Source organism: Ochlerotatus camptorhynchus, unplaced genomic scaffold, assembly GCF_037179485.1.
Source record: "Ochlerotatus camptorhynchus isolate MF236.1 unplaced genomic scaffold, CSIRO-AGI_Acam_v1.1 ptg000244l, whole genome shotgun sequence".
NCBI lineage: Eukaryota > Metazoa > Arthropoda > Insecta > Diptera > Culicidae > Ochlerotatus > Ochlerotatus camptorhynchus.
The window spans coordinates 1,631,369-1,653,886 of record NW_027040734.1 but is presented as its reverse complement, the minus strand read 5'-3'; the positions used below and the strand labels follow the sequence as shown (position 1 = coordinate 1,653,886).

The following is a 22,518-nucleotide window of genomic DNA, read 5'->3' as shown; positions in this document are numbered from 1 at the left end:
TCACAAATGACATCAAGATGGCTAACCGAAGTTGATTTGGTTCCAACAAGTTTTCAATCCGACAAGTTGGCTTACTCAGATAGGGCTACTGTTGGCAGACTGTTGGCTGAGGCCTACTAGTTGGCAGATAGGGCGCTGCAGTTTTCAGAAAATGTCGTCAAGCGTATTTTGCATGCGTACTAGCACAATCTATCAGCCACATTCCCAAGCATTGTTTTGCAACCGGAGCATCCCTCGTCCATGCAATTTTTCACTAGTTACTTTTCCCTCGTTCTGTCAACGTGTCAGCTGTGTTGAATAAAAACAAAACAGATGGAAGTCAGTGATGTCGATTCTACGAAATTTTCCGTAGATCTATATAATTGATTGAATTCTGCAGAAATACGGATCCGTAGGAAAAATTCACAGAAGCTCAGACTTTTTTAAGGGATTAGTTTTGTTTGTATAGTGTGCTTTTTATTTTGCTGGAAACTAATTTTTAAACGAGGTAATGCATCATTAAGTAGTGCACTTTCTACCACCGCTCATCACTTTAACGTGTACACAGCAAAAAACTATAATATGTATCAATCAATGACATTCATGGTGAAGTATTCATCAATTACTGGTAAAAGTTGATAGAATATTACAGTCAACAAATTGATTTATTCTCGAATTCTGTGTGCATCGTACATCGTAATATTATAAAGGTAATGACTTACGTCCAGCAGTTTTGATGTAATATTCAACAACTTTTGTAAGAGGTGGTATGTGTCTCCACCTACTAACTAGACGTGAAAAAGATCTGGCATCACTGATAAGTTCGAAATGTGGCGTCTTGCTCAATGTTTCAGTGGCGCCACCATGACAAATGCAAGCACATTCCCAACTAAAACATTATTTGCGATGATTGTGATTGTGAGTGTTATGTCTGTTTGTCTGTGGTAATATGTTGAACGAAAATTAAAACATTTGCCTATTTTTTTTTTAGTTTTGTGACCAAACTTCAGTATTTTGATTTGGGGTAACTTTGATAATGCTCGATGAATGTAGAAAAAAAATGAGTGAAACTCAAACAATTTAGTTCTTTAAATATGAAACTTTGAATGAGTATATAATCAGAAAACTTCATAAGCAAAAATAATTCAACATTGAATTTGTGATGGCTGTATCGGAAATACATTTCATAAGTGATGGTTTGAGTGCTTTTTCAAAAATGCGAAAAACACGAAAATGGTTTTTTAATATTTTTGTAAAATATGTAACACATACTATATAAAAACTACATACGATATCAACGGAAATACCCTAAGCTACAATATGGAACCAATGTTTCTTATTTGGAAAAAGCACAGCGAGAAAATTTATTATTTATATTATTCTATCAAAGTTACCCGCATTATCAAAGATACCCCGTTTTACGGTACTAAAAAATATTCCATACGATTTGACTTGTAGCAAAACGTCATTATCATTTTTCACTTCATTTCCATCTGCTGGTCGACCATCACTTAAATTCAAAATTTGGTAGACTTGCATCTTTTTGTTTGGGACCGAAGATAGTACCAGAGCTGAGCCAAAAAGTTGAGCTCGTTTCTTCGGGACCTTCTGGTCTCAAGGCCCACGCACATTAGATCCGGATCGGACGCGTTGCGGCAAAGTGACAGCTAAATCTATTGTCTAACTGTCAAATTTACGTCAACCGCAAACGGATCTAATGTGGGTGGGCCTTTACAGTTACCTCTATGATACTATCGAGAGTTACGTCTATGGAACCACCTTAACGTAATGAATGCAATAATGATAAGATTTTAAATATTTCAGTGCCAACATTTCAAAGGGGCGCAATTGCTTTTGTAAACAATGGCTTGAGCTATCGATTTCTCGCAACTAGAAGCCCATCCCTCCAAATTAACAATGCTGGCTGGTAAAGGAAACATTCATCTACCTGTTGGTGTCATTAATCTTCATGAGTAAGCTTTTCTTCGCGAGAAATCGATGGGTAAAGCCTTTTTTTTTTCAAATGCAATTACGCCCCTTTGAAATGTTCACACTGTTTTTTGATTAGGCTGCGTAGTATTGAAAGATTTGTGCGTGTCCCTCGTGATTTCTCGACGATGCCGTCAACGCCAAGGGTTGATGCATATATTATGTCACGCTCTAACGGGGGGAGGGGGGGTCTAAGATTTTGTGACAAACAATGCATTAGGTATAGGAAAAACGTCACGATAGGGGGGAGGGGTAATTTGTTTGCTCGATTTAGCGTGACATAATTAATGCATAATGAACCCAGTGCGAAACCGAACTTTTTGTCAGTGCGAACCTCAACCTGAGCTAGGTTTTAAAAACAAACGAGCAAACTGACGTTTGTCAGAAAACAAGTAGACCCAATCTTGATACCCGATCCAGGTTGGAACAGAATAATAAACGAATTCGCTATTAGTTACTGGAGGGCGTATGTGGTTCCATTTTCTTCTGTTCCTGGGAGAGGGCAAAGCAGGGGTCAAAACCCGAACCTCCAGATAGTGTCAAAAAACACGCAGTGAACAATACATTTATTCATACAGACAGGTCGCCATAACCGAGCATGCACTGAAACAAAATCCATTGGTAAAAATACTATATTGCTGGTTTAAATTAAATGCCTTTCACCAATAGATCAGGCATAACATTTGATAACGACACAAAAGCATTTGTAAACAAACGCAAACCAACAACATCATCGGATAGGGGCAACTATCACCTAAAAGTGGTATTGGTTTGCGTGGGCGTACTTTGGTACGCGTGTAAAGGGCCTTAGAAAGATTGTTTACAAATGCTTTTGTGCCGTTATTTGACTTATGCCTGAAATGTTATGTTATGATTTTTGCAGAAAATAATTTCATTTAATTTTACTATTATTTCTATCAAAATTACTATGCATTTTGAGCAAGCATAGTAGTTTTGTCAGAAACATAGTAAATTTGTTAAGATTCATAGTCAACTATATTCAATTCATAGTAGATTTAACATAAATTAGCGTGGTTATATTGAAAATAAGTGTTTTCTGCAAAATGGAATACTATTTTGCAGAAAACATTTATTTTCAATATAACCACGCTAATTTATGTTAAATCTACTATGAATTGAATATAGTTGACCATGAAACTATGGTCCTTGTTTCAGTGTGCAGAGCATATAGATATTCATAATTAAAATCTTTTATTTTATTTTTCGTGCCCCCTCTGTCCTCAAATTTTTGTAACGCCTATGCTTTGATTTGGCTGTTGGCGTTATCGATGCACTTTTTCTGCATCGTTTGCGGCACCGGCTGTCACTGTCAGCCAGTTGCATTACTCCTCCGGATCGCGCGTAATCGGCGTAATTGTGTACGATGGATCAAAACAAAAACGCGAAACAACCACGAGCCAGCGATTCGTCGTGCGGTTCTTCTTCGGTCGGTCAGTTTCAGTTCGTTCGTGGTCGGAGCCGGTCAGTTATCCGTCTTTCCGGTAGATGGTCAGCGAGTGTGGAAGTTGGCTTCTGCTTTTTCGTGTGATTGCTGTGCTATCGCGATGTCGGTAGTGTTCTTATTGTTTGCCTCGGTATTATGAAGGACGTTGTATAGGTGATTAGAAGTGATTGTCGGATTAGTAGACGGAGACACAATAGAACCGATTGTCTGTGTTGAACCGGCCTTGGAGAATCGGTGGATAGGCAAGGTCTCGTTTTAGTAGATTGATCAATCATCGTTCGGTCGGTCGCCAGCGAGCGAGCGAGGAAAATAGCGGAATTTATCTCATCCGAGGCAGTCCCGAGGAAAAATTCGCTTCGATGACACAACATCACTCAGTACCTGTGCGTGTGATCTCTTATCTGCCCTATTGAATCTGTCTCCAATAGCAGCAGCGAGATAGCTATTAGCTTCGTTGTTCTGGAAGGTGCGACTGCTGCTGCCAAGGGGATTTTTTGGCATCAGTGTCTCGTGGGAAGTGAAGGCAAGTCAAACTAAAACCGGTTCCTGCCCCAAATTCTGCGACTAGTTTCGTGGTGCGGTTGATGCGAATAAGCTCGTAGTAGTCGGGAAGAGGAATAAGAAGGATTTGCCGTTCCTGTTTGGTGGTGTGAAAAACTCCGAATACGTTTTCCCGGACTGAAGGAACAATCGTTGGGTGTGAAGGTATGTACGGAGCTTTGTTATTTTCCATTAGCTGCTAAGAGCATTAACTATTACGAAAGGCTGATGTGTAATTTCGCAATGTTTGCTATTCATAGCTTTTACAACTGCTGAATGAGCACAAAGTGATAATTCACTTCGGTTTTTTTTTGTCTGCGTTTCTACGTACGTTCTGAGTATTCCATTGCGATAAACAGGCGCTTTCTGAACAAAACAAGTCAACACATGGCAGTGTAATAATGCCATAATGGTTAGCGATGGTAGATTCTAAAGTGTTTGCTCTGTCGTCGTAGTTCCTATCCAGTAACATCCATTCCAGGTAGCAATAGAGTGTGACTCGTTTACTGTATCGCTGTGCTGCCTGGTGCATCGAATTACATAAACGTTTATCGGTCTGATCGACTTGCTCTTCTTTGAGCATACTACATACTTTGTTGTGGTTTGTATAGAAAGAGTGCTGAATCGACAAACGAAACATTCAGTAGAGACGATGACTGCTGGCTTGACTTGCCCGCTTATAACTAGGCATGTCTACCACATACAAAAATATATTGACGGACGACATCAATTCAATAGTAGTAGAAACAAATAATTCACGGAAACATGAATAGTAATGAATATTGTCCATAAAGTAGGTATCTGATAAAATGATTGATTGTCTCACTAGATTACTGTATATGTCCTATCTGCCGCCTGTTGGTTGTTGTCTAGCGCATTCGATGACAAGTCAATAACACCTATCAGCTGCTATTCGTCGGTCAACGCGTGTGCCATTATCAATTTATATTACGCCTTATTGAGGTATGACTTGCAAAGGTGCATTTCCATGGTGCATGGTTTGATAGCCCTATTGAAACTATTAAAATCAAATCTCGAGTTCACCTGCACTTGTAGAGCATCATATTTATCCACGCCTATCTGAAGTAGGTGCACCCTCGTCGATGCAATCATAATAGAGGTGGATGTGTAAATTATTAACTCAATATTGATCAGCGACACTTTGCACGTGATCGACTGACCGCTACTATCCTGCTAGGAATACATAAGAAATAGGGAAGTAGTTCGATGAATTAACAAACGGAACAAGCAAAAGCACATGACGTCATACTTTCACACCTTCTTGTCACACGAAATATAATGCCCGAAAAATGAATGCAAACATCGTTAGCAATTGAGCTGTTGATGATGATGGTGCGATAGGCGTTCAAACTTGGGAATAGTTCGCTGAAGTGGGTTTAGCGGAGGCCTGCAGTATTTATAGGCACAAAATGCTACTAAGTTCCTGGCTCATCAAATTTTTGCCCAGCAATTAATTATCGCAATAAACAAATTTTGCTCTGCTATATGCTGCTATATGTATAGCGTGTCGTCGCGTGTGCCGATTCGTCGAGCTAAGCTAGAGCGATGATAGCTGTGGGAAACTATGAATAATGATAATACTAATCAATAAGCATTGATACGTCATTCTTTTATTAGAATTTCGATCTACCAATTCATTGAGATCAGTAGTTGATTTTCTAATGCCATGTTCAGACTGCAGAGCTATAACATGTTATGATAATTGTTATTACCCGAAAAACCACATCAAGAGATAGATTTGTAACATGGTGTAACTCGCCAGTCTTAATAAAGTCTCAGGGTCTGTTATCATAATTGCTTCACGTGACTGTCACGAGAGACTGGAGCGATTGTGATTGTGTACATAGACTCCAAGTGTGTCACAATTCAACCAAATAATGTCGAGGCATGGTTCACAGTATAAGATTCACACATGAAATGGATGTGTTTCACAATAAGTGCACAATTAAGTGTGGGACACATGATGATGACGTGTGGAGTTTTTTGAGTTGAACCGACAAATATATAAGCAAAGCTGCCAGAAGGCAGATCATACACATGCCTTTTTTTAATGGGTCAGATTTGGGATTTGACTGTTGGGGTGTGCTACTGCCGTTATCTCTATTCGATCTCACTGGGCCACGGTTGTTCTCATATATAAGGCTGGTTGATAAGGATGAAGTCACAACTCTAGATAGAGCTGGAATTAGGGCGTAACAGCTTTTGAAAACAATGACTTCTCTTGATAATTTCTAGAAATTTAAGGCTCGCCCACGCAAACCAACATCATGATTGGGTAGGGAAAGACTTCCCCTATCCGATGGTTAGGTTGGTCTGCGTGGACGTGCCTTGAATTCCTAGAAATCATCGATAGAAGTTGTTATGTACTCAATTTCTCTTGGGGTAGATCACAACAAAAACCTACCTTGTGATCGAGCTACCGACATCTATGCACTTCACAGCCGCCAGCGTATGGATCGAAGAGTCACCGTTGGCTGTACACGCTACAGCCACCAGCGACGGGATGCCTCTCTCGAACGAAGGACCACGACACAACTCGTGATCAAGCCACCGACAGCTGTGCACCTCACAGCCACCAGTAGTGGGACGATGAGCCACTGACAGCTGTGCACATCACAGCTACCAGCGAAGGGACGATGCACTGTTGGCTGCGCACACCACAGCGGACAGCGTAGGAACGATGGGTCGCCGATAACTCTTCAGCCACCAGTCGTTGAGCTGCCAACAGCTGTAACCACTACAGCCACCAGCGAAGTAAACCTCTCTCTCTCTCTCTCGAAGGACCACGGCAAAACTGCCGAACACAAGGCTCCGGGCAGGGGCAGGAAAGTTAAACTCTTTTAATAGTGTCCACTAGGTGGAACTTATGGAAGATGAATCGATCACCACATGCAACCAGTGGATGAACGAACAGGAACTGGACGGGAAATCTCGATGAACATTTCAAATGGTCCTATCTGCTTTGATCGATTCTCTTCATCGACTTTCTCTTTCGCTAATAACTCAGCTGCAAAACCTTTCCCTGTTGTATTTGACGTTTTGGACGCTAGATAAGAACCTCCTTTATCAAACTATGTGGTAGAATTAGCGCGAAATCTGTTTGCATAGCAGTGGTTATGAAAAGAGAAAGTCGATGAAGAGAATCGATCAAAGCAGATAGGACCATTTGAAATGTTCATCGAGAAATCTCCGTTCTCGGACGAAAAGAATGAGACACTGTTCTCAATTCTGCCTTTATTTATTCGCTGCTTCCTCTTCAATGGTTAAATGCAGGATACAGAATGAAACATGAATTTTCACTTTAAATGATCTATATTTCTTGAATTTGTGTGGTTTACATGTATAACTTATCAAGTGACACAGATGCGTCTTTTCAACTTTAATTCCTTTGAAATTTCAATTATTATTAATTACAGTTCCTAGTACTATCAGGCCTGTTTTAAGAATGACCACCTTGGTGGGATTGGTTTGTTTTAAATTTGAAAAAGGAGACTACTTATAACTACTATTTACAACTATAACTAACCTACAACTACTATATAAACCTAATCTACTATATACAAATTGCTTATCAAAGCATGTTCTGATAAAATACATTTTTGTGCAAATTTAGTCTTAATTTCGTTAATTCGGGAATCTATTTTGGCAATGCCTGCCTCTTCATGTAAATTTGTTATTCTAGTGTCGAAAGGACGATCAAGAACCATCCTCAGCAATCTATTCTGAGCGATTTGGATTTTGTTCCTGTGAGTCTGTGCACATGATTCCCACACCGGAGCTGCGTAGAGGATCGCAGGTGCTATGATTTGTTTGTAGACGGCCAGTTTGTTCACCCTTGAGAGGCGGGATCTGCGGCAAATCAGCGGATACAGACACCTAACCAAGGCGGAACACTTGATTACGGTTTTCTCCACATGTGAGCGGAATGGGAGCTTTTCGTCAAACAACATCCCGAGATAGGTTACTTCGGCGGCCCACTCAACCCTTGTGCCATCCATGATTACAGTACAAGATGGAGCCGGTTTCAGTTTGGGCGATTGCCGATGGAGGAACATGATCGCTTGCTTTTTGGAGGCATTGATTTTGATTTTCCACGTGGTGGCATAATCAGCAAAGGCGTTAAGGCATCGTTGAAGTTTGTTCGTTATTTCGCGAGGCATCCTTCCTTTGACGGCTATTGCGGTATCATCTGCGAACAGGAAAAACACGCAACCGTCTCCAAGGGGAGGAATGTCGGAAGTGTAAATGCTGTAAAGCAAGGGGCCCAGCAGACTGCCTTGCGGGACTCCTGCTGGGATGGAAAACGTGTCGGAAAGACAACCATTCAATGATACCTTAAACGACCTTTGCTGGAGGTAGCTACGGGTGATTTTAACCAGATGTAATGGAAAGTTGAAATTACAAAGCTTGTATACAAGCCAATTGTGCCAGACATTATCAAACGCTTTCTCAACGTCTAACAAGACCATGGCTGTGGACTTGGATACAGCTTTGTTACTTCGGATATTATTCATCACCCGCACTAGCTGGTGATTGGTGGAGTGCCCCTTTCTGAACCCAAACTGTTCCGGAAGGAGAATGTTATTTTCCTCGACAAACTTGAGCAAACGATTGAGAATGAGTTTCTCGAACAATTTGCTCAGCGCTGAAAGGAGGCTGATTGGTCTGTAGCTTGAAGCTAGCGTTGGGTCCTTCCCGGGTTTGCGGATAGGTATGATTTTCGCTGTCTTCCAGATACTTGGAAAGTAGTGCAGTTCCAAGCATCTGTTGAAGACAGCAGCCAGCAGAGAGTGAACCTTCATGCTGAGATTTTTCAACACTAGGTTGAATATTCCGTCAAACCCGGGGGTCTTCATGTTTTTGGTGCATTTCAGCGCTGAGCAAATCTGATCCACTGTGATTCTATCCTCCGGAGGGATGGCACAAGGGGAGGAATCAAAGTTGAGTACGCATTGCTCAACCTGAACTTCGAGCGGACTTTGGATGTTGGAGCCAAGCAAGTGCGATTTGGCAATATGCTCACCAATCGCATTTACTTTCTCCTGAGGGGTGATTATGAGCCGATCGTCATCATTTTCATCTTTGAGTGGTGGAATGGGTTTAGGGTGCGTCTTTAAGACCTTGGCAACTTTCCAGAATGGTCTGGAGCGGTCGTCCAGATTCTGGACAAGCCGCCCGAAACTTTCGTTCCGGAGTGAGACCATTCTGGAAGCAATCTCCTTGTTCAGATTGGCCATTTCACGTTTCCTCGCTAGATCTCCAGTCCTCTGAAACTGGCGTCTACGAACATTTCTCAGACGAATCAAAAGTTGGGTGTGGGAATCAATGGCAATAAACTTACCCCTCACAGGAACTCGTCGGACGCACGCCTCGTCAGCCACGGTTATGGCTTGGTGGAGTCCTTCCAACGCTCGGTCGATGTTCTCCACGGTATCAAGCGGCGGGTTGTCGATGATGTGCCTGTCTACCATGCGTCCAAACTGGGCCCAGTTTAAGCGATGGTAGTCGTTGCGCAGGCTTGAAGCAGGAGCCACGTTGCAGCCCAGTTCAGCCACCACCGGTTGGTGGTCGGAGCTGAGTTCGTTCAAGGCTACCGGCTTGGACAAGCCGATATTTGTCAGGAACAGGTCTAGCGTCGATGGGTTACCCGCCGGTGAGATGAATGTTGGTTCATCCGAAAACCAAACGGAGTACAGCCCATGCTGTGAGTGATCGAACAGGAGACGACCGTTCTAGTTCTGCTGGTAGTTCCGCCAGGCCTCATGGCGAGCATTCAGATCTCCTCCAACTACGAAACGGGAACCGATACGGGTGATGGTGGACAGGTCCTTCTTGAATTTAGCCGCTAGTCCACTGCTGGCGGCACACTGTCGAGGGCAGTAGACGGCGATGAACTGGACGTATCCAGTCGACGACTCCACCTCCACCAAGGGCCTCGATGATAGAGGTGCGGATATGGGACAGAGTGTGGTATTTTATTCCTTTCTTGACGACGACCGCAACACCACCAGCTGGTGCGATCAAGCCGGATAATGTTGTGGTCAGGCAACCAGAAGCTGTCGCCGGACTTTAGATGGGTCTCGGTTAGAAGGCCCACGTCGATGCTGTGCTTGCGGAGGAAGTCGGCAAGCTCAATCCTTTTTGCTCTTACGGAGCAAGCATTCCAGGTTACGATAGTTAGCGGTTTAGACGCCATACTGGATGATGAACTTACCGAGCACTTGGATCTGTTCGGGCTTATTGCGGCACTTACGTAGAGCACCGGTCATGTTGATAAAAATCTCCATCAGTTCATCTGCTGAGAACAGATCGGGATTGTTTGTTTGAGCTGTTGGTTGCCTCCAGAATCCAGGGTTGGATGGAGAGCTTTGTCCAGCAGAAGATCCAGACGTTTCTTGAGGGGGCGCGGATCGCACCCTGGGATTCGCTTGTCCATGAAGAGGTGGAAAGTCCTCCTTCCTGAAAGCCGGGGCCTTATCCTTCCTTCGTGCTGGTTGATTGTTGGTGGACGCTTGATTTCGGATGCGCTTGAAGTCCTCGCGTTTAGGGCATTGCTTATTGGATCCTTGGTGAGCACCACCACAGTTGGCGCATTTGGACGCTACAGCTTCATCCGCAGCACATTTGGAGGTGGCATGGTCTTGAGCGCAATTTCCGCAGCGTGGCTTAATGTCGTGTCCGAAGTTCAGACACCACTGGCACTGAGTCACATCGCGATGGCCGCCATGGTATGGCTCCCAGCGAACGATGATGGAATTGATGGACCGGATGGCTTTCAGTGCATTGAGCGTCACCGTTCCCTTCTGGAAGTGTACCAGGAAAAGGCTATCCGGGTACGCCTTCACATTATCGTCTCTTCTTGTCATTCGGTACACGGCACTTGGGGCCAGCTTGTACCTGTCCCTGATTTCATGTTCGATAAACTTCGGGTCGAAATTTGGTAGGCCCCTGATGACGACCTTGAACGGTTTTTCACCGGGGATGTCGTGGGTGAAGAATTCCACCTTGGAAGTCCTCAGGTGGGCGATGACCAAGTCATACTCCGCTTTGGTACGGAGCACCACCTTGGTGCCGACTCTGCCCAATTTTAATTCGGCTTTGACGCCCAGTGACGCCAGATCCGCGATGAGCTCGTTGAAATGGGCATTTTTCACCACCAGCGGAGGTAGCTTCACTCTTGCCGCGCTCATGTCAGCAGCATTTTCTTTATCGGCAGCGTCACCGAAATCTCCGTTCGTCGCAGAGGCATCGTCTCGACCAATCGTGCCATCAGACTGGCCTCGGTTCTTCTTCCTCTTGCTGCGTTTTTCCAACACAGCCGGCTGGATATTCCCATCCATGGGGAGAACAGCAAACCTGTTCGAGGTAGGCACACCGGAGCTTCCTTCACCGGAGTTCTGGACCTTCGCCGGGCTTCGCGACCGATGCTTCCCCATTACGGGGCACACACACACGCACGACAAACCGCGAAAGAGAGAGCGCGAACACTATCGCCACGAACTTTTCAAACAACTCGAGAGAGCGAGCTAACACCGAACTGAACTGCTTGACGATCAAGCAGAGAATCTCATGAGATGAAACATGAATTGCAATGCTGTTTGCTTTTATACTCTTTCTTCGGCTGCGTCAGCCAATCAGGATGCGCCATCCGATGACGTCGTTCATTTTCCTACTGGAAGCGTTCATCGCGTACAGAAGTCATTGTTTACAAAAGCTGTTACGCCCTAATTCCTGCTCTATCTAGCACTCATGTTTTCAATGTTTACCTTGCTGAACCTGCAATTCACGTAGCGCTGAAATGCAAAACACTTCAAACCCATCTGTTTTGAACAGTAGTGTGATTCAATGTGCAATACACAGAACACATTGAATCATGGTGAAATACACTTAAAATAAATGTAATTGTACATATGAAAAATCAAGTGTTTAAACACTTCGATCAGACGTGTGGACTTTTTTAAGTGTAAATGGTATATGAAGGATATTAAAAAGATAACAAATCAATGATATTGGTATTTTCGTTATTAATAAATAAAATGAGTAATCAATATGTTATTATTACTATTTCAAGCATAACATTTCAAAAGGACGTATGTGCCATTTGATAGGAAATTAGAAACATTGGATAGTAATGTCCTTATGAGAATATTAAATCCTATTTAAAAGTTAATGCTTTTTTGACGTAGGACTACGTCTGTAGTTTCTATATGGGGGTACACTTTGTGAATACCGAAAATGGAACATGTAACGAAATTATCAAAGATTTTGACGTTAATAACTCAGCTGCCCCTGGACCAATTACAATAATTTAATGACCAATCGATCAGAAATATTTCTACGCATCGATAGCACTGCTGGACACATCTTGCTGGACCTTATTAATGAATCATTACAAACTGGACATGTGCCACAAATGTGGAAGGAATCCTTAGTGGTCCCTATTCAAAAAGTTGCTGGAACGATTAAAGCCGAAGAGTTTCGTCCTATCAACATGTTGCACACATTAGAGAAAATTTTAGAACTTGTTGTTAAAGGCCAGCTTTTGGAGTATTTAAATAGTAATAGTTTGTTGATACCAGAACAATCGGGATATCGGGAAGGTCATTCTTGTGAAACCGCGTTGAATTTGGTATTAGCGAAGTGGAAAAATAACTTGGAGTGTAAAGATACGATTGTTGCTGTTTTTTTGGATCTTAAACGCGCTTTTGAAACAATTTCTAGGCCCTTATTGTTAAGATCAATCAAGCGCTTTGGAATTACGAGTACTGCATATAAATGGTTTGAAAGCTATTTGTCTGACAGAACTCAACGGACTGTTTTTAATGATTCTGTTTCCAGTCCCGTGGGGAATACCCTTGGAGTGCCCCAGGGCAGTGTATTAGGGCCCCTGTTATTTATTATGTATATTAATGACTTGCGACGTGTTTTACGATTTTGTGACATTAATCTTTTTGCAGATGATACTGTGTTATTCATTGCAGCTAAGGATTTAGATGATACCGTTTTACACTTTAATGAAGTTTTGCGTTCTCTAAGTAGATGGTTGAAGCATAAGCAGTTGAAATTGAATACAAGTAAAACTAAATTTATGGTAATTTCGCGGAATCGAGTAAACGAGAACGTCTCTGTTGTAATTGATGATGAGACTATTGATCGCGTTCGGTAGATTAAATATCTTGGCGTGATTATTGATGACACACTTAAGTTGACAATGTCATCAAGAAAATTGCCAAGAAGTATGGAATTCTATGTCGACTGAAAAACGATTTAACTATTGTCAGTAAAATACAGCTATACAAATTAATCATCTCTCCTCATCTTGACTTTTGCCCTTCCATTTTATTTCTGGCCAATGCAACACAAATATCGAGATTACAGCGCTTGCAGAATAAAATAATGCGTTTGATTTTGAGATGTAATAGATTCACCACTGATCCGAACGTTTTTAGTTTCAGAAAAGTTTTTCCAACCGCTGCCTTGCTGATACTTACTTCCCGAGCAAAGTCCAGCATCAAAATGACAGCAAATTGAAATCAAGTTTAGATATCAACATCAAACTGAAATCATAATTTGATTTCAGTTTACGCAATTGACAAATTTGATAATTTGATTTGATTTCATTTTGCTGTACATTTGCTCTTCAAAAATCTGTTGTCGTGGGTTTGTTTTCATTGTCTTAGCATAACATCAAATTGAATACTTGTTTTGTTATCAATAGGAAAAATTGATATCAAATTGAAATTTCAGTTTGCTCTCACTGATAGCAGAAATAGTTTTCAATGTGAGGTCACAGGAAGATTTTTTTTTTGCTCTCAATTTTGATATTTTAACCGTTAAAACGAACAAAACGACAGCAACCTGAGTAATCATTATCAGCGAAATCACAACATCAAATTTAGATTTCAATTTAATCTCAGACTTTGCTCGGGTTCCTAGCGACAACCCGGTGCGATTTGTTTTTAATAATACTTTTACTATGTCCGTCCTATCACTGTTTTATTACCAGTCATAAAATGGTGGGAAAATCCAGTCTGACGACTATCTTGTAATAAAGAAAAAATGAATGTAATGTCGGCCTAAATGCCCCTAATTTGGGCCCATACATAAATTCAGCAATCGACTAAATTTTCAATAGCAATCAAAGATATCCATTAGTACCGTCCCAATGACGCGTTCATCTAGATAATATTGATAAATAGCAGATTTTTAGCGATGAACCCAATCTTAGATCCATAGGCCAACATTAGAGCCATTTCCCCTATGTGCCATTTCTACATCAAACTATGTCAGTAGACCCGCAAGATTGCACCATCGATCTGCAACACTCAAATGCATTGAGTTGACTCTGAGCCTAAGATGGATATTAAATGCTCTAGAATGTCGTGCTTGATTGCATCGCATCCAAGCATCTTTGTACAATCATTAGAAGCAACTTCTGTCACAGTTATTGGTTTTAATTGAAACAGAACGTTAACTCAATTCTGAAGTGAAGCGAGTTGGAAGGAACAGCATATACTTCAGATGTAAAATTTACGATCATTCCGTGGAGGCCAGCGATTTTAAATTACGAATAATTGCGAAATCAGGACCGGTAGCGACCAACTTCCTTTGAAACGATTCCGGTAGTTTATCAAATTTACTAATTGTTAGAATGTTTTTCCGCCCCGACAGGAACCACCATAAATTATCTCCATAGTCAAGAGCATGCAGTATAGTAGCCAAGCGTGTACGGTAACCTTGACCACGACTTTGCTTGCATGTGTGTGGTGGATAAGCTGTTTATTGCCTAGTGACCAATTTACAATGTTAGTTCTGGTCGAGTGGGCATCGCAAGCTTTACAGACATTGACTGCAGAGGGAGTTCCCAGCTAAAATATGGTGATACATTCGACTGTTGAGAGCCATTACTATCTCGACTTTGAACCTTATCTTCGTGCTATAGAACGGTACTGTTACAACTTGTAATGAACCATGTTCTTGAACTTCAATTAGCTTCATTCACCGCATGTCAAACCAGCAGACGTCTATCAAGTGCCCGGTTCGATAGGCTTCCGAACCGGATTGGATCGATAGGTCGTCTACCATTTTTGAAGTGCCGGTTTCATAAAAAAAAAGAAGTCTTCCAAGCCATGTTCGTGTTCGCTCAGTTTGGCTGCGGTGGTGGTACGAGCTCTCTGTGGCTGATAATGTTTCACATTACAAACATTGCCTTGATAAGACGGCCGTCAAGTACGGGTGCATTTGTTTAAGCCCTAGAAGTGAACTTGTGAGTCTTCGATCGATGATACGATGAATCATTTTCCGTTGGTTTAATTTCCGTGTTTTAAGTTCTTACTTTTTGCTGGGAAGGATGGAATTATAATTTTATATGGGTTCCGATTGAAACCGAATGAAATCGAAGTCTAATGAATTTCGTTTGTACATTAGCATCCTGATTTTTGAATGAATAATTCCGGAAAGCTGATCTATCAATTACTGACGGGTATTTGCTAAGCCATCATTTACCCCACTAGAAATACCTGCATACCATTCGCCAATTTCTCGCGTAACATTTGAAAAGGGCCTATCCTCGTTGATCGATTCTCTTCATCGACTTTCTCTACGGCTACATAAACGCTAAGCGCGCAGCATAGTTCTATAGAACATTATGTTAGCTTGCGCCTGAAACAACACACTCAATGTAAAATTCAACAGTGAGCATGCATAAGGGCGTACACGCGATGATCGATTCTCTTCATCGATTTGCTCTTTTGTTAATAACTCGCTGAATTTAACGTTTCTCGGTGCGTTTGCTGTTGCTTTTGATAGCCGATAAAACCTGTTACAACTCTGCATTGAACAAATTCTAGAAAATTGTATCGCTTAGCTATGGCAATGCAAAGAGAAAATCGATGAAGAGAATCGATCATCGCATATACGCCCTTATGCAGGCTCACTGTCGAATTCATTTTCAGACGGATTATTCGCGAAAGAGCAAAATTGATGAATAGAATCGATCAACAATGATAGGCCCTATTCTCGTGTTGCGCGAGATTTTAGGTGTCTAATCTAACTAGAATAAGTGGCGGTTCATTACACGTAATTCACTACATTTCAAGCGTATAGTTAGAGTGGACGCGAATTAAATAATAATTAATTGCTCACGTTGACCCTAGATAAGGAAAAATGGTACAGTTTTGGTCATGACGCTCGCAACTTTTCGTGATTTCCCGTTTCGTTTCCTATCGAGTTAATGTTTGATACTGATCCTGCATCGAACTTCTGCAAAATGTGTATGCCAAATCGTACTGAATAGATCCGTTATCGATCCTTAGGTAAACAGTATTGCAAACATTTTGAATTTGTATGAAGATCGCAAAAAGTTGCAAATGTTATAGCCAGTACTGTAGCTGTCAGTCAGTTGTAGCTCATCTGTAAATACATGTGTAGGATTATCGATAGCGGTTCCCTTTTGACTGACAATCGTACTAAGTAAGTGTTGCAAATCATCTTTTTACACTGGCTTACACTTCCATGTGCGAACTCCTCTATCATCTTAGGAATGCTGTGTGTGACTGATCTCTTATCAGCAATATGGGCGAGTGGATTCAATTATATAAGACCTACTATGCCCATAATCGCATATCAGTCCCATATGGGATAGGAAATCAAGTAAAGATGGGACTGATATGCGATTATGGGTAGTACTGGTCTGACGCATACTAGAAGAATTCCATGCCATATCCAAGGCTGTTACAGCAGGCTCGGATTTGTCACGGATTTGAACGTTGTTGAGACTCTCAAGTAAAACATGAGTCAAATGGGTTTAAAACATTACAATCATGTTTTATTTAACCCTCCGTTACTCGCGCCAACTTCTGTAACACGAGTACTCGCGCGTTGTACTTTGTACAACAGTGTGAGTTTTCCATTGCCATTTTGCAGCCGAGCTACCAATCGATATGAAACCAACGGGTATTCCTTAAAAAAACTTGTTTTTAACTAAACAAGCTGAACTTTTATCACAGTTTACCCCCAAACAATGCGGATAATAGTGAAAATGTGAATGGATGCCGCGTAAACGGTGTCCGTATTACGTGAGATTTGACTTAATTGCTTACAACATGGAAAATCTCGAGATCCTGACCAGATAGAAAATTACTGTCTTCGGCAAAATTGTTCTAAAGATCATAACCTTTTTGCTGGTAAAGAGTAGTTAAGAAAATTATCACTACGTGGTGCTAGTATATACGTGCAATTTTCGCATATACAATAGCTCGAGTTCCCAACCAGATAAAAAGGTACTGTCTTCGGCATAGTTGTTCAGGAGGTCAAGGTGTTTTCGCAGGTGGACAGTAATTCAGAATTTTCTCACTACGCGGCGCTAGTGTACACGTAAAATTCTCATATTTAATATCTCTAGATTCTGACCAGATAGAAAGTTACTGTCTTCGGCAAAGCTGTTCAGGAGATCATAAACTTTTTGATGGTGAACAGTAGTTCAGAATCTTCTCACTAGGCAGTGGTGGACAAGAAAACCAACCTGTACACACATGTACTGGTACGGTCCTCAAAATCGCAACACGTGTGAACGAATGGTACACATCGTGTAAAGTTTTCATTTCGTTTACACGGTTAACGAAACTGAAACCAAAACCGGGCCTCGGTTTCAAAAACACAACCGAATCCATCAGCACCGTTCACACGTGTAAACGAGTTTGGGGTCGGGTGTTTGGAATGTCAACCACGGATTCGGTTCAGTTTTTGCAAACCGAACCTGGTTTTTGCTGAACATGGTTAAACGGTTGGGCGAAGAAGCAGTAAATGGAGGTGCAGTGCTGCCGAATGTGCAAGTGAATGAAAACTTAGATGATCAAAATTCAAAGTGCCAAACTGTCAAATACCCCACAATATGGGTATTTTTGGAATCGTCGTGACATGTAGGAACCGGAAATTGATGTCTGACGCCATTATGAAATCAAATATGGCGGCTTCCGGTTAGATTTTTTTTTAAAGCCTTAGGCTAGTTCATCTCTGCTTCCAGTTAGAGAAAAACTGGGAAATATGGTCAAATACCCCGCAATATGGATATTTTTGGAATCGGGATGACGTGTGGGATCGGAAATCAATGTCTGATGCCATTTTGAAATCCAAGATGGCGGCTTCCGGTTAGATAAAAACTGGGAAATACTGTCAAATACCCCACAATATGGGTATTTTTGAAATCGGGATGACGCGTAGGGACCGAGATTCGATGTCTGACGCCATTTTTAAATCCAAAATGGCGGCTTTCGGTTAGAGAACAACCGAAAAATACGGTAAAACCCCCACAATATGTGTATTTTTTGGAATAAGGATTACGTGTAGAGACCGGAATTCGATGTCTGACGCCATTTGAAATCCAAGATGGCGGCTTCTGGTTAGATAAAAACTGAAAAATAATGTGAATTACCCCACAATATGGGTAAATTTTTAATCGGGATGACGCGTAGGGACCGGAAATCGATGTCTGACGCCATCAAAAAAATCCAAGAGGGCGGCTTCTGGTTAGAGAAAAACTGAAAAATACTGTGAAATACCCCACAATATGGGTATTTTTGGAATCGCGATGACACTTAGGGACCAAAAATCGACGTATGAGGCCATTTAAAAATCCAAAATGGTGGCTTCCTGTTAGATAAAAACTGGGAAATACTGTCATACCCCACAATACGGGTATTTTTGGAATCGGGATAACATGCAAGGACCGGAAATCGACGGCTGACGCCATTTTGAAATCCAAGATGGTGGCTTCTGGTTAGAGAAAAACTGAAAAATACTCTTACCAGTAGTCACCATCTTGGATTTCAAAATGGCATCAGACATTGATTTCCGGTCCCTACCCGTCATCCCAATTCTAAAAATATCCATATTGTGGGGTATTTAAAATTATTCCCAGTTGTTCTTTAACCGGAAGCAACCATCTTGGATTTCAAAATGACGTCAGACATCGATTTCAGATCCCTACCCGTCATCCCAATTCTAAAAATACCCATATTGTGGGGTATTTACAGTATTTCTGTTTTTCTCTAACCGGAAGTCGCCATCTTGGATTTCAAAATGGCGTCACTCATTGATTTCCGGTCCCTACACGTCATCCCAATTCTAAAAATTCCATATTGTGGGGTATTTACAGTATTTCTCTGTTTTTCTCTAACCGGAAGTTGCCATCTTGGATTTAAAATGGCGTCAAACATTGATTTCCGGTCCCTATACTTCATCCCGATTCCAAAAACACCCATATTGTGGGGTATTGACAGTATTTCCCTGTTATTCTCTAACCGGAAGTCACCATCTTGGATTTCAAAATGGCATCAGACATTTATTTCCGGTCCCTACACGTCATCCCGATTCCAAAAATACCCATATTGTGGGGTATTTGACAGTATTTCCCAGTTTTTCTCTAACCGAAAGTTGCCATCTTAGATTTGAAAATGGTGGCGGTCAAACATTGTTGGTATGGGTAAGATGTTGTGAGATAATTTTAAAATAATTATATAAAATGTAAAAAAAAAATCTGACACCACTTGCAGTCCGTAAAATAGCAACCCGAAAACACAACCGCTACACAACCTTGGTTCGGTTTTGTGTTTTTCATTTTTTACATACCAAACTCGTTTACCGGTAAACGAAAACCAAACATAAACCGGGGTGTCGTGCAAACGAAATACGCGTTGGTTTACAAGCTTCGATGGAAACACAACCAGCATCTAAACCAAACACGGTGTGTAGCAGTCGACAACACGTGTTGTGCTTTGGTGAACCGCACCGGTACGCAACCGGTTTTTCCCCAACTCTGTCCCTAGGTAGCGCTCGTATACATGTTAAGCTCTCGCATGTGATACATCCTGACCAGATAGAGAGTAAATGTCTTTGGCAAAGTTGTTCAGGAAGTCAAGATCTTTTCGTTGGTGGACAGTTGTTCAGAATGTTCTCACTACGCGGTGCTAGTATACACAAGCAATTCTCGCATATATAGTAGCTCGAGATCCTGAGCAGATAGAAAGTTACTGTTTTGGGCAAACTTGTTCAGGGGGTCAAGACTTTTTGGCTGGTGGACAGTTGTCCAAAATTTACTCACCACGTTGTGCTAGTAAACGTGTACAATTCTCGCGTATGCTATAGCTCGAGATCCTGAACAGGTAGAAAATTACTGTCTTGGAAAAAAGTTGTTCATGAGGTCAATGCCTATTGCTTGGTGCACAATAGTTCAGAATTTTCACACTATGTGGCGTTAGTATACACGCGAAATTCTCGCATGTAAAATATCTCAAGATTCTGATCAGTAAAAAAATACTGTCGTCGACAAAATTGTTCAAGAGGTCATAACTTTTGCGATAGTGAAAAGTAGTTCAAAATTTTCTCACTACGTAGCGCTAGTATACACGTGAAATTCTCGCATTTGGTTTGTATCGAGATCCTGACCAGATAGAAAGTTACTGTCTTCGACAAAGTTGTTCAGGAGGTCAAAGTCTATTGCTTGGAGTACAATAGTTGAGAATTTCCTAAGCGGCGCTAGTATACACGTGAAATATTCACATATAAAATATAACGAGATCCTGACTAAATAAAATATTACTGTCTTGCGCAAAGTTATGCAGGGGGCCAGTTCTGTACACGACTGGTGTACAGAAATTCAATTTTTTTTTCACATCATTGTATTTGCGCTTTTATACACGTGCAATTCTCGCATTTCGATATCTGCTAAACTGTCATCGGCAAAGTTGTCCAGGAGATCAAAACTTTTTCGTTGGTCGACAGTACAGAATTTTCTCACTACGTGGTGCTTAGATATACGTGAAATCTTAGCATATATAATATCTCGAGATCCTGAACAGCTAGAAATTTACTGTTCTTGGAAAAACTGTTAAGGACATAAAGATCTTTTGGCTGATGAAAAGTAGTTCAGAAATTTCTCAAAACTTGGCGGGCGATTCTCCCATATCAAATATCATATAATAAAAATACAATTTACATCATCCTAAGTGGGATAAGACAAATAAATTCTGGATTTCTTTTACTGGTGAAGATTTTCATGCAGATTTGTGGACACATAAATTGGGGTGAGTCGTTCCACTTGTATACCTCTGATAAATTAGTGGTGACACGTATCTCAAATGGAAAACATTATCTTAAAAAGATCATCGCTGAAACTTCCACCAAATGAATGTTTAGAGTCTCCCTTTCATTTTAGGCTAATTTCAAAGTGTCTTATCGAGGGGTCTAGAACAAAAAAAAATCCCTGTATTTACGTGTGCACGGACAACGAGACTAACTCAGAGAGTGAGGCAATTTATAAAATCATACACTCCCGATTATATGTTTAAGGACACCCCCAAAAAAAACATGCAAATATGTTATGTTCGTATCTTTGTCATTTTACGTCCAATTTTCGTTTTTTAGAACATTTGAAAGATTTTGAATGGAAATACGAAGAAGCAAATTGCTCAATATTATTTTCAAAAAATGAGAGAGATTTGAACAAAACACATTTGCATGTATTTCGGGTGTATTTAAGCTTATGATCGGGAGTGTAGGTTACTCAGCGCTGAGTGCACTACGATTTTGGAAATTTCTCCAGACAACTGAGTAAAACAATCTCACGACTGAGATAGTCCTATGGCTCGACTGGCTAACTCGTGTGTATATATTTTATACATTTTACATTACATTACACATTTTAGACGAACTGAGTAGATTCTTCTCGTTTAGATTTAGGATAAGTGTATGTAACCATAAATTCGACGTCACACTCCTAGCAGCGTAGTAATAACGGTATAATGAAAAAGATGATAATTTCATACTATCAGGCCTTTTCTTTATGACTTTGGATGTACCTACACACTTAGATTTTTTTGCCGAGATGGGCGCCACTGAGCAGCTCGGTATTTTATTTTGCTGGATCTCAACGAAAAATTTGCCACGTGGTGAGAAAATTCTTAACTACTGTCTGCCAGCCAAAAAGTCTTGACCTCCTAAACAACTTTGCCGAAGACAGCAACTTTCTAGCTGATCAAGATCTCGAGCTGAATATGCAAGAAATGCACGTATAAACTAGCGCCGCATAGTGAGAAAACTCTTAACTATTGTCACCCAACAAAAAGGTCTTGACTTCCTGAAAAACTATGCCGAATACATTTACTTTCTACCTGGATCTAGAGATATTTTATATGTGAGAATTTCACATGTATAGTAGCGGCGCGAAGTGAGAAAACTCTGAACTACTGTTCACCTGCGAAAAGGCCTTGATATCCTGAAAAACTATGTCAAAGACAGTACCTTTCTATCTGGTTAGGAACTCGAGATATTTTATATGAGAATTTCACGTGTATACTAGCGTCGTGTAGTGAGAAAATTCTGAACTATTGAGCACCAAACAATAGGCTTTGGCCTCCTGAACAACTTTGTCCAAGACAGTTACTTTCTATATGGTCAGGATCTCGATATAATCCATGTTGCAATCAATTAAGTCAAATCCCACGTAGTATGGTCAAAGTTAACGCGGT

At 41.2% G+C, this 22,518-nt stretch overlaps 1 protein-coding gene across 2 annotated transcripts in view; it reads left to right on the top strand.

Moving 5' to 3' along the window:
* Positions 1-3,446: 3,446 nt before the first annotated feature.
* Positions 3,447-22,518, top strand: part of LOC135704611 (probable multidrug resistance-associated protein lethal(2)03659) — a 42,430-nt gene continuing 23,358 nt past the window's right edge. For both annotated transcript variants that reach the window (XM_065226070.1, XM_065226071.1), the window contains exon 1: positions 3,447-4,138. The gene's annotated coding sequence lies outside the window, so the exon portion shown is untranslated. The remainder of the gene's footprint in view (positions 4,139-22,518) is intronic.